Source organism: Mus caroli, chromosome 5, assembly GCF_900094665.2.
Source record: "Mus caroli chromosome 5, CAROLI_EIJ_v1.1, whole genome shotgun sequence".
Lineage (NCBI taxonomy): Eukaryota > Metazoa > Chordata > Mammalia > Rodentia > Muridae > Mus > Mus caroli.
Genome location: NC_034574.1, coordinates 108,298,186 through 108,310,028, shown reverse-complemented (window position 1 = coordinate 108,310,028; position 11,843 = coordinate 108,298,186). Strand labels below are relative to the sequence as shown.

General features: G+C 49.1%; 1 pseudogene; it reads left to right on the top strand.

Annotated features, from left to right (window-relative positions):
* Positions 1-10,128: 10,128 nt before the first annotated feature.
* On the top strand, positions 10,129-10,555 carry LOC110295376 (annotated as a pseudogene).
* Positions 10,556-11,843: the final 1,288 nt, after the last annotated feature.

Sequence of the window (11,843 nt, the reverse complement as noted above, 5' to 3'; positions counted from 1 at the left end):
GCTGAGATATGATCAGGAAAAGAAAATGAACATTTCTGCAAATGGATGCTTTGTGAAGGTCAGAGGCCGGCCAGCCCCGGGGTAAGGGGGCTTGCTGTGCGAGCAGGAGAACCAGAGTTAAACTCCTCAGTATCCATGTAAAACCTGGGAGCGGCCACATGTGCCTGCGACCCGAGCCTGGGGGCGGGCAGGGGGGGGGGACGCTGAGACAGGAGGATCACTTGAGCATGTTGACCGACTGTAGGGATCCAGATTCACTGGGCCCTGAGGGGAACAAAGCAGGAAACGTGATATCCTGCTCTGGCTTGCGTGTACACACACACTCAGGATGTGTGTTTGCCCAGTGCCACAGGATGTACCACACCGCTAGACTGTGGTAGCACATACCTCTAATCCCAGCACTCAGGAGGCAGAAGCAGGACGATCTCTGAGTTGGGGGCCAGCCTGGTCTACAGAGCCTTGTGTTAGGGGTGAGGTAGGAGGATCTAAGCAGTCTCATAACCCCAGGATTGAGGAAGTATTTAACAGACAGCTCCCAACCCAGGGCTCACTTAGCCAGCCAATATAGCTTCATCTTCAAGCCCAAGTCCCCAGCAAGAGCTCTTGTCTACAAACAAACAAACAAACAAACCAACCCACACATGGTAGCTCAGTTGCTAGAGTGCTCACCTAGCATGGTCAAAGCCCTAGGTTCAATTCCCAGTACCACACAAACCCTGTGTGGCAGTGCATGCCCACCACAGCACTTCAGAGGGGAAGGCAGAGGGATAGGAAGCTCTAGGCTATCCTTGGCTACATAGCAAATTTAAGGCAAACCTGGGCTCCATGAGCCCATGTCTCAAGAAGAAGAATGAAAACAAACTCGAGGCGGATCGTTACTGAGGAACGCCACCCGAAGGTGAGCTCTGGCCACACACACACACACACACACACACACACACACACCTGAGAAAAACTTGGGAGTTGGAGAGATGACTTCGGGGGTTAAGAGTGCTGACAGCTCTTCCAAAGGACAAGGGTTCAATTCCCAGCACCCACATAGCAGCTCACCAATACCTCCAGTTCCAGAAGATCTAATGCTCTTTTCTGGCCTCATGCAGTACACAAACACACACACACACACACACACACACACGGCCAGCCTGGCATGGCTGATCTTGGTTATTAGCTTTACTGTTATCTGAAATCAACTGAAACCCAAGCAGTTGGGCACCCCATGAAGGATTTTGTTGTTGTCATCGTCGTCATCGTCGTTTTGGACCCGATCATTTGAGAAGACCCACCCTCAATCTGGGCCCCATCTTACGGTGGCAGCCCACATAAAAGGGCATGGATGGTGGACGCTGTCATGGCTCATGCCTTTGATTTCAGCACTGGGGAGCCAGAGGTAGGTGGGTCTCTGTGAGTTCAAGGCCAGCCTGGTCTACAGAGACAGTTCCAGGGCAAGCAGGGTCACACAAATGCTTTTGCTCTTGGCCTGCTTGCCCTCCCTCTTGCTGGCAAGCTCATCTATCCTGTTACAGAGGCATTCCTTTGCTGGTATCAGACCCTATTTCTTCAGGATGCCAATGTGAACTGAAGATCAGCAGCTCGCTAGGATTTCTCTGGGCCTCCAGGACTCGATTTGGACCACTGAGACGTCCAGTCTCCTTACTGAACAGCTACCAGATCCTTGGACTTTCTGCTGGAGACAGTCACTGTTGGGCTCCTGGAATCACAGCCTGTAAGCCACTCTAATAAGTCCCCTTTTCTTTTTGTTTTTCGAGACAGGGTTTCTCTGTGTAGCCCTGGCTGTCTTGAAACTCACTTTGTAGACCAGGCTGGCCTCGAACTCAGAAATCTGCCTGCCTCTGCCTCCCAAGTGCTGGGATTAAAGGCGTACGCCACCATGCCCGGCTCCTTTCCTTCCTTTTTAAAAGATTTATTCATTTTATATATGTGAGTACACTGTAGCTCTCTTCAGACACACCAGAAAAGGGTATCAGAACCCATTACAGATGGTTGTAGGCCACCATGTGGTTGCTAGCCATCTCTCCAGTCCATATTCTTATAGAACCCAGGACCAACAGCCTAGGGATGGCCCCACCCACATCAATCTAATTAAGAAAATATCCTACAGGCTTGCCTGCAGCCCAATCTCATGGAGGCATTTTCTCAGTTGAAGTTCCCTCTTCTCTGATGCCTCTAACTTGTGTCAAGTTGATGTAAAACTATCCTGCACAACTGACCCCTTGCCACCTTGACACACAAACTCATCGCTGTTAAGCCCTAACCTCTCCTTTCCTGTTCCCCTCCACATGAACATGATCACAATGTCAAATATTCCAAGTCTGAAAACTCCCACAGTCTTTACAAGTTCAAACAGTTTAAAATTCAGTCTATTTAACTGCAAAGAGTCTTTTAGGTCCTAAAATCTCTTCAATAATTCAGTCTCTCAACTGTGGGCTCTTGTAAATTAAAAAAAATAAATAAATTAAATACTTTCTTACTCCATGAGAGAAGAACCAGGGCGTACTCACAATCGAATCAAAGCAAAAACAAACTCCAACGATAATCAAATAACTCAGCATCCAAAGTCCGAATCAACTCAAGGTCTTCTGGGCTCCTCCGAAGGGCTTGGGTCACTTCTCTGGCTCCGCCCTCTGCAGCACACTCAGCTTGTCTTCTAGGCTCCGGCTCCCCTCCCCTCCACTGCTGCTGCTGTTCTTGGTGGTCGTTGCATGGTACTGGCATCTCCAAAATCCTGGGGTCCCTTGCTGCAACTGGGCTGCACCTTCACCAACAGCCTCTCCTGGGCTCTCTTCAGGGACTCCGGCCACCACAAAGTGCCAAGCCTCAGCTGTTCTCCATGACCCTTCCATGCCTTCAAAACCAGGACCACCTTGGTGACTCTTAAGTCCAGCTGCCAGCAGGAGATAGTACAACCTTGTCCATCTCTGGAACACAGCTTCTGTGTGCCAGCTCTGAGGAAACCCTTCCCAGAAGACATCACCTCAGTGATGCTGGTCTCTTGTTAATCACAGCATCCAGCTGACTAGAACCACAGAATCCTCATTTAAATAACAACTGGCCACAGTAGAGTCTTTAAACTTCCCTCTGAAACACCATAAGCCAGGCCTCCATCATGTGCACTGTTTGAGAACTTTTTTGTTTTTATTTTTCTGAGACAGGGTTTCTCTGTGTAGCCCTGGCTGTCCTGGAACTCACGCTGTAGAGCAGGTTGGCCTCAGAGAGATCTGCCTGCCTCTGCCTCCCAGGCATTAGGATCAAAGGTGTGAGCCACTGCTGGCTGGATGCTCTCAACGGTCTCATAGTCCAGGCTCCTGCAGAACAGCCCATGGAGCTCTCCACACAGCTTTTCTAGTTCAAAGTCCTTCCCCGGTCCTCCCCAAAACACACGATCAGGTCTGTCACAGCAGTACCCCATTACCCTGGTAGCCATTGTGTTTTAGTTAGGGGTTCTGTTGCTCTGATGAAACACCATGAGGAAAGGGTTTGTTTGGGTTACACTGCCATACCATGGTCCATCACTGAAGGAAGTCAGGTCAGGAACTCAAACAGGGCAGGAACCTGGTGGCAGGAGCTGATGTAGGGGCTATGGAGGGGAGGGGTGCTGCTGACTAGCTTGCTCCCATAGCTTTTCAGCTTGCTTTCTCATAGAATCTAGGAGCACTTGTCCAGAGATGTTCCTGCCCACAGTAGGCAAGCCTCACCCACAATGGGCGGGGCCATCCCCCATCAATCACTAATTAAGAAAATGCCCTTCAGGCTTGCCTACAGCTTGCTGTTTTGGAGATTTTTTTTTTTTTAAAGATGTATTTTTTATTATTATACATAAGTACACTGTAGCTGTCTTCAGACTCACCAGAAGAGGGCATCAGATCTCATTACGGATGGTTGTGAGCCAACATGTGGTTGCTGGGATTTGAACTCAGGACCTTTGGAAGAACAGTCAGTGCTCTTAACCACTGAGCCATCTCTCCAGCCCCTGGAGATATTTTCTTAATTGAATCTCCTTCCTCTCTCTCACGACTCTAGCTTGGATCAGCTGACATAAAAGCATCTAGTACAGGCATCAGCTGACTGAAGGGGGCTTCCTGCTAGCGTAGGTACTATCTCCGTTGTCAAGGCTAAACCTTTATTTGTTTGAACTGAGTCAAAAATAAGCAAACAGCTGGGCTTGGTGGCGCACGACTTTAATCCCAGCACTCGGGAGGCAGAGGCAGGCGGATTTCTGAGTTTGAGGCCAGCCTGGTCTACAAGAGTGAGTTCCAGGACAGCCAGGACTATACAGAGAAACCCTGTCTCAAAAACAAACAAACATACAAACAAACAAGCAAACAAAAATCTTAATCCTGACTCCTACTCCTGAGTGCTGAGACTACAGGTATGTGCTAGCACGGCGGGCAGACAGTTTTTCTTTTGTCACAAGAAGAAAGGGAACAGCAAAATGCCATTAAAATACTCAAAACCATGGTTTTGGGTGAGAGGCTGTGTTTGGTATGGGATAACAGAGATAAGCAAAGCGTGGTGTGATTCTGCTCTGGGGCGGAGGGTGGGAGGGAGGACTTCTGGGCTTTTTGTAAGTCAGTGATGGATGGGATTTAGCCCAGTGGTAGGTTGCTGGGGAGAAGAGGAGAAGGAGGAGGAAGGGAAGAAGGAGGAAAGGAAGGAGAAAGGGGGGAAGAGAAGGAGAAGTGGGAGGAAAAAAGGAGGGGGAGGAGGAAGAGAAGGTAAGACCACTCTTGACTGAGATTACAGCATGAACAAAGGCCCTGGGGTTGGAAAGGCTTGGGAAGGCTTTAGAAACAGGAGGAAAGCTACCGCAGAAGGTAACAGAGTATCCTAGGCAGTGATGGACGGGACTGGGGAGCGCTTACAGGTCAGGACTTGGAGGTCAGAGTTTGGGGTTTATCCTAAGGGCAACAGGCAGTCTCTGAAGGGTTTCACCATCAGCTCTGCGCTTTAGAAAGATCCCGGTGGCTGCCGCAGAGAGAGCAGATGGGAAGGGGTGAGGCTCCAAGGAGGGAGAACAGCCTGGAAACCACTGCCATGGTCCCAGCAGAGGAACACCGGCTAGCCTAGCCGCGATTCAACAGAGGTGGGCGGGAAAGAGCTGAGAGACACCGGGGTAAAGAAATGCGGAGGACTTGGATGAGATCCTGGTGAGAGAGGAAGGAAACACTGGTCCCTGGATGCTGGAAGGTGGACTGGCCGGCACTGGCGCCGCCGTTAGAAAACCATCAAAGGGACGGGCAAGAGATGCCCAGGGCTAATAATTGAGGGGAAAACTGCGTACACACGGCACCAAGAAATGTGAGAAAGATGTCGGCATGGGCCCTAGGAGGGGTAAGGGGAGTTCAGTAGATGAGGCCGCGTTGCAGAGACGCTGGAGACAAGGAGCTGGGAGGATGAGTCTACAACGTGGGTGAGACAGAGTGAGTGACAGTGGCCCTGGGAGTCCCTGAATGACAACCCAAGGGTTCAGTAGAGGGAAGCGACAATGACTCTTGGCTCTAGCAGATGTAAATGTGGCCCCTCTCATCCAGAGGGTGAGCAGTGAAGTGGGTGTTCCGGCCTTGCTTTCCTTTCTCTCTCCCTCCCTCCCCTCTCCCTTCCCATTCTTCCCCTCCCCCTGCTCCTACTTTCTCTCCCTCCCCTCCCCCTTCTCCCTCCTTCTGCCCCTCTCTCCCTCCCTCCCCTTGCCCTGTCTCCCTCCCTCTCTCTCTCTCTCTCTCTCTCTCTCTCTCTCTCTCTCCCTCCCTCCCTCCCTACCCTCCCACCTCCATTGTTGCTCTTTGGTCTTATTTTTCTGGGTCTTTTTTTTTAATTGCTTATCTGTGTGTGAATGTTTTGCCTGCACATGTGTATGTATCCATGCACCACCTGCAGAACTGAAAGCATTTCCAGGTCGTGAGCGGCCCCACTGGGAATAACCACTGGGCCATCTCTCTAGCCCTCCTCCTATCTCTAAGGTTTTGATTGCTAGGTTTGGTTTGGATTTGTTTTTGTTTGTTTTTGTTTTTGTTTGTTTTGAGGCAGGGTCTCCTGTAACTGGAGATGGCCTCAAACTTGTCTGTTTGTTTGCTTGTTTTCTAGACAGGTTTTTTTCTGTGTAGCCCTGATTGTCCTGGAACTTGCTCTGTAGTCCAGGCTGGCCTTGAACTCAGAAATCCGCCTGCCTCTGCCTCCTAAGTGCTGGAATTAAAGGCATGCGCCACCATTGCCCGGCCCTGTCTTTCTTTTCTTAATTTTAACTATATACTGTCTTATCTACAATTAGTGTGCATGTGTGGGTGTGTGAGGATACACAGGTGTATGCAGGTGCACAGGTGGAGGGATTACACAGATGTGTGTGTGCAGGTGCACAGGCGTGTGTGTGTGTGTGTGTGTGTGTGTGTGTATACGCGTGTAGGTAGAAGCCTGAGAATAACCTTGGTACTGTTCTTTAAAGACTGGGGCTTTTTCTTTGATAGGCCTGAATCTCACGAACCTCACCAACTAGGCTAGACTGGCTGTCGAGCCCTAGGAGTCCTCTGGTCTCATTTCCCAAGCGCTGGGATTATGTTTTCACTTTTCCTCCTTTTCTTTCTTTTTTTATTAAATTATTTTATTTTATTTTTATTTTCTCCACATGGGTTCTACGAATTGAACCCGGGGTCTGAACGCTTGTAAGGCAAGCAGCACTTTATTAACTGAGCTACTGCCCGATCCCTGACCTAAAGAAGACAGAGGGGTGAGGCGGCTCATTGGCTAAGGTGCTAAACAGCAAACCTAAAAATCTTAGCTCAGTTCCCTAAGACCTGTGATGGGAGAGACGACCAACTCCTGAAAGCCATCCTCTGACCTCCGCTTGCACTGACTATTGAACTCTCTTGCTCTCTCGCTCTTTCTTACCAGAGACGGTAAATAAAAGTTAGGAAAAAAACTAGGTGGAAGAGGAGGAAGAGGAAGAGGAGGAGGAAGAGGAAGAGACTCAGGAGGCTAGGGCAGAAGAGTGGGAATTCAAGGCCAGCCTGAGCTATATAGTGAGACCCTGACTTAAAAACAAACAGGGCTGGGGCGACTGCTCAGTGGTTAGAGCCCTGGCTGCTCTTCCAAAGGACCAGAGTTCAATCCCCAGCACCCGTATAGCAGCTCACAACTGCCTGCAATTCCACAGGGTCCAACGCCCTCACACAGACACACACTTAGGCAGAACACCAGTTCACACGAAATAAAAACAAAGAAGTCATTAAAAGAAAAGACCAACCAACCAACGAAGCACCAAACAAACCAAAAGCTGAGGAGGTGGCTCAGGGCCCGCTGCTCTGTTAGAGAACCGCGGGTGTGTGTGTGTGTCCCTGCCCCCCATTTCAGACAACTCACCACCACCTGAAGATCAAAGGGGATCCCAAGCAGGGCAATAAATCAACTGTCAGCTGAGTTCTGAGTTATGCAGATTTTCAGGAAAGGTTCCTGCCTTCTGCTCTGTGCCCAGTTCCAGGGGGAGGGACGGGTCTTTTCCTATTTCTTATCTACTCCCACTCCTACAGAAAAGGAGGATTCCCAGAGCTCTCTGACTGGATCTCCTGTAGCCCAGGCTGGCCTTGGTTTTGCTATGTAATGACCTTGAGCCTCTGATTCTCCTGCCCCCGCCTCCTGAATATTGGGATAGCAGGCATTTATTAACACAGCTGTTTTTATCACAGTGCTAGGGACAGACAGAGCGCAGGCCTGCAGGCCTTGTGCAGTTAGGTAAGCTCTTTGCCAACTGAGCTTTGTCCCAATTCCTTTCTCCTTTTCTTTTCTAACTTATTTATTTGTTTGATTGTTAAATTTTGTTTGCGGTGCTGGAGATTGAACCCAGGGCCTCAGGCATGCTAGGCAGTTGCCGGACTGCTGAGCTACATCCCCAGCCTTCTTAATTGTAATTTGTCCATGTCTTGTTTTTGATACGGGTTCTTACCATGAAGCCCCAGCTGGCCCTGGGTTTGCAATGTCCTTTCTGCCTCTGTCTTCTATTGCTGCGTTTAAAAGTGCATGCCTAGCTTTTACTTCTTGTTTTGAGACAGATCTTACCAGTTGCCCACACTGGCCTGGCACTCAATCTACAGCCTGGAGCTGGCCTTGAACTTGTGATCTTTTTGCTCCAGAATAGAGTCGTTGGAATAACAGGCCTGAATAGACTAACTGAAGATCCCCATCCCTGACACACCCAGGGATTTACTATACATAGTGACAGACCCCGCTGGCTTCAAACTGACAGAGATTCTCCTGTCTCTGCCTCCCCAGTTCTGGGATGAAAGGCATGTGTTTTGGCCTGGAATTCTTCATTCTCCTGCCTTAGTTTCCCTGGTGCTGGGATAATGGGGGTGGGGGTGGGGGGAACACCACCATGCCTACCTTGAAGATTTCTTGTACCAATGTGAGGAAGATGAGAAGCTTCAGAAGAAGGCCGGAAGAAAGAGTCCCTGGGGTTGAGCCGGCCTCTCTCCCTGTATTCCTTTCTCAAGTTTCACCTCCCTCCATCTCTTCTTCCAGGAACCTGAGAGGAGACCAGCCACGTTGAAGGTCGAAGGCAGGACTTCCCTGGCCCAGGCTTTTGGGCGGCGCCCGCCTAGGAGGAGCCTGCCACCCACTGGGAGCGAGCGGTACTGCAGGCGCAGGTGCTGGAGACCCACCCCCTACCCAATCCTTTGCCTGATTTAACTCTGCCCAAAGGGTTCTTGTCCTCATGTGACTTACAGTCTATGGAACTGACAAGAGCGACAGAAATCCCGGTAGCAGCTGAACAGCCTTGGATCTCTCTCTCTCTCTCTCTCTTTTTTTTTTTTTTGGATGGGAGGATTTTTTAAAACAACACAAATATTATACATTCATAGCCGAATATTTAAAAAGAAAAAAAGCCCAGATATAGCTTTCCTCACACATGTGCATAGCAGCTACACAAACTGTAGGCAGCCTTTCCGTTTAAAAAATGTTTAAATACAATGTGGTAGGGACTCATTTAATGTATTTTCATAGACTTTTTTTTTTTTTTTTTGGTTTTTTTGAGACAGGGTTTCTCTGTGTAGCCTTGGCTGTCCTGGAACTCACTCTGTAGACCAGGCTAGTCTCGAACTCAAGAGATCCACCTGCCTCTGCCTCCTGAGTGCTGGGATTATAGGCGTGCGCCACCACTGTCTGGCGACCATATTTTTTACATCATTATTAATTTTATCGATATGAGTGTTTTGCCTACATGTACCGTGTGCATTTCCGGTGCCCATGGGGACCAGAAGAGCATGTTGGATTCCCTGGAACTGGAATTATGTAAAGTTCTGACCCACTATGTGGGTTCTGGGCCCTTTATTATCCTCTGCCAGAGCAGAAAGTGGTCTCCACCAGTGAGCAGCACCACAGCGCTGCAAAACACATCCTCACATGCCGTAGATTCAATTTTCTTTGTGTGTGTGGTTTTTTTCGAGACAGGGTTTCTCTGTGTAGCCCTGGCTGTCCTGGAACTCACTCTGTAGACCAGGCTGGCCTCGAACTCAGAAATCCGGCTGCCTCTGCCTCCCAAGTGCTGGGATTAAAGATGTGCACCACCACCGCCCAGCAGATTCGATTTTGTTTTCTTTCTGAGACAAGATCTCATGTAGGTGAGGCTAGCCGTGTAGCACAGGATGACCTTGCCTTTTGGAGCATCTTAACTCCTGGAGTGCTGGGGTTGCTGCTGTCCACCTTGATGCCCAGGTATAGTAGGGGCTTGGGGGCCAAAATCAGTGCTTCCTACATGACAGACAAACACTCAACCTGCTGAGCCACATCCCGAACCTGCCTCGTTTTTTCACTGAATGAAACTGCGGATGATCAATACTAGCTCAGTCAGAAGCCAGCCTGAACTACACATAGTTATTCTAGGTCAGCCTGGGCTACAGAATGAGATCCTGTATTCATGGGGCAGTCGTGGCACAACATCTAATCCTAGCACTGGGGAGGCAAGAGGGATTGCATCTCTGATTTCGGGACAGCCTGGTCTACATATCAAGTTCCAGGATAGCCAGAGCTACACAGTGAGGCTCTGTCTCAAAAACCAAACAAACAAACAAACAAGACAAAGAAAATAAAAAATAGGCCGCAGCCATCTTTCAGTCACTCGCCAAAATGACGAACACGAAGGGAAAGAGGAGAGGCACCCGGTATATGTTCTCTAGGCCTTTTAGGAAACATGGCATTGTTCCTTTGGCCACATATATGCGAATCTACAAGAAGGGTGATATTGTAGACATCAAGGGAATGGGCACTGTTCAAAAAGGAATGCCCCATAAGTGCTACCATGGCAAAACCGGAAGAGTCTACAATGTCACCCAGCATGCCGTGGGCATCATTGTCAACAAGCAGGTTAAGGGCAAAATTCTGGCCAAGAGGATCAATGTGCGGATTGAGCACATCAAGCACTCAAAGAGCAGGGACAGCTTCCTGAAGCGGGTGAAGGAGAACGACCAGAAGAAAAAGGAAGCCAAAGAGAAGGGCACCTGGGTACAGCTGAAGCGCTAGCCTGCGCCACCCAGAGAAGCACACTTTGTGAGGACTAACGGAAAAGAGCCTGAGCTGTTGGAGCCCATTCCATACGAATTCATGGCCTAATGTACACAAAGAAATAAAATACCAGCACCAGGAAAAAAAAAAAAAGAAAATAAAAAATAACTGCTGTAGCCGGGCGTGGTGGCACACGCCTTTAATTCCATCACTCGGGAGGCAGAGGCAGGCNNATTTCTGAGTTCGAGGCCAGCCTGGTCTACAAAGTGAGTTCCAGGACAGCCAGGGCTATACAGAGAAACCCTGCCTCAAAAAACAAAACAAAACAAAACAAAACAACAAAAATAACTGCTGTCATTTACGGAGCAAGATAGTAAGTGTTCCACATAAACCACACTCAGTCCTGAGAACACTAAGGCCCAGATAAATGATTTTATTCAACAAAAGTAGCAGACCCAGGATCTAAATCCAATTCCATCTCAGAACTTTCATCCCTGTGTGTTATACATACAGTATAACATGCTCTGCTCTGCTCTGTGCCAGCCCCACCCCCACGCCCCCAGGGAACTCAGGAGCACAGAGACATCACTGGAGGACCAGAAGCCAGAGGGAGGGTAGGAATTAATCGGGAGAGGCTGCCTGTAGGAGGTGGGGAGCTGGGGACTGGCTGGGAAGAGCAGACAGAGGTGAGGTATGGAGTATTAAGAACCCTTCCAGAGCAGCCTGAGGGAAGTCAGGAGTGGACAAGCATAATGATCTAGACGGGGAAGGAAAAATGGCCGAGCAAGACAGGGTCTCACTGTGTAGCCCTGGTTGTCCTGGAACTCGTTAAGTAGACCAGGCTAGCCTCAAACTCAGAGAGATCCACCTGCCTCTGTTACCGGTAGAGGCGCTCACTACCACACCCTGTTTACTTTATTTATTTATTTATTCATTCTTTTGAGAGAAGAAGTGGGTTCTTGCTATATGGTGTGGGTTGGCCTTGAACTCACACAAGTTTAAGCTCTTGCCAGACACACTCCCGTGGTTCCTTGAGTTATCGCTGTAGTGTTTTTGTTGTTGTTGTTTCCTTGTTTTTGTTTTTGTTTTTCGAGACAGGGTTTCTCTGTATAGCCCTGGCTGTCCTGGAGCTCACCTTGTAGACAGGCTGGCCTCGAACTCAGAAATCCGCCTGCCTCTGCCTCCCAAGTGCTGGGATTAAAGGCATGCGCCACCACGCCTGGCTTTGTAATGTTTCTTTAAGGCACTTTTTTTTTTTTTTTTTTTAAGTTTTTTTTTTTGATTATATGTAAGTACACTGTAGTTGTCTTCAGACACTCCAGAAGAGGGAGTCAGATCTC